We start from the raw sequence: 672 nt of genomic DNA, 5'->3' as shown, positions 1-672 counted from the left end.
GAAGGATGGACATATTTGCAACTCAGACTTAGGGGGCGAGGGGGGGCAAGGGCAACATACATAACCTAAACATCTGGACCCCCACAATATGCTGAAATAAAAAAAAATTCTTTCTTTATTATGAAAAGTAAAGGAAATAAAACTGAATCTTACTTGGCTAATTAAAGACTCACTTTTATTGAGGCAATCCATCGGATAACACTGAATGTACTTCATGTTTTCTCAGCTGGATATCAGTTTATTTCACTGAAATCTTGTTACGATGAGCATCAAGTGGGCGACATCCCTTCTTATTGCAGCATTGGGGTGTTGTTTACAACAGTAAAGAATGTGTAGATATCCAACAAATAGAGACTTGCCAAAGAAATCATTGCCTACCTCCTTTGTGGAAAATTGCACATAAGAGACTGAAGATGATCTCAAAACATGGGGAAATGCTGAGGTTACTATGTCAAATGTTAAAAAAAAAAAGAGGGCTACACAACAATAGCTCAACAATCATGATAGTTATGCAAAAAAAGACATTTCTCTGTGGAAAAGGATTAAAAAGGAATTAAAAAGTGAAAAAAGTCCATGTTTCAAATATGTCCATCCTTCGGGTGGTGCGGACTTCAGTGGGGGGGGAACCAAGGGCAACACACATAACCTAATCATCTGTACCACGGGAAGGGC

The 672-nt window shown here is 38.5% G+C and overlaps 1 protein-coding gene across 1 annotated transcript in view; it reads left to right on the top strand.

Annotated features, from left to right (window-relative positions):
• Positions 1-672, top strand: part of LOC105825932 (sodium/glucose cotransporter 1-like) — a 43,565-nt gene that overhangs the window by 23,710 nt on the left and 19,183 nt on the right. The gene's annotated exons all lie outside the window — the stretch shown is intronic.

This window comes from Propithecus coquereli, unplaced genomic scaffold (genome assembly GCF_000956105.1).
Source record: "Propithecus coquereli isolate 6110/MARCELLA unplaced genomic scaffold, Pcoq_1.0 Scaffold832, whole genome shotgun sequence".
Lineage (NCBI taxonomy): Eukaryota > Metazoa > Chordata > Mammalia > Primates > Indriidae > Propithecus > Propithecus coquereli.
The sequence above is the reverse complement of the archived record's forward strand: the minus strand, read 5'-3'. Positions and strand labels throughout refer to the sequence as shown.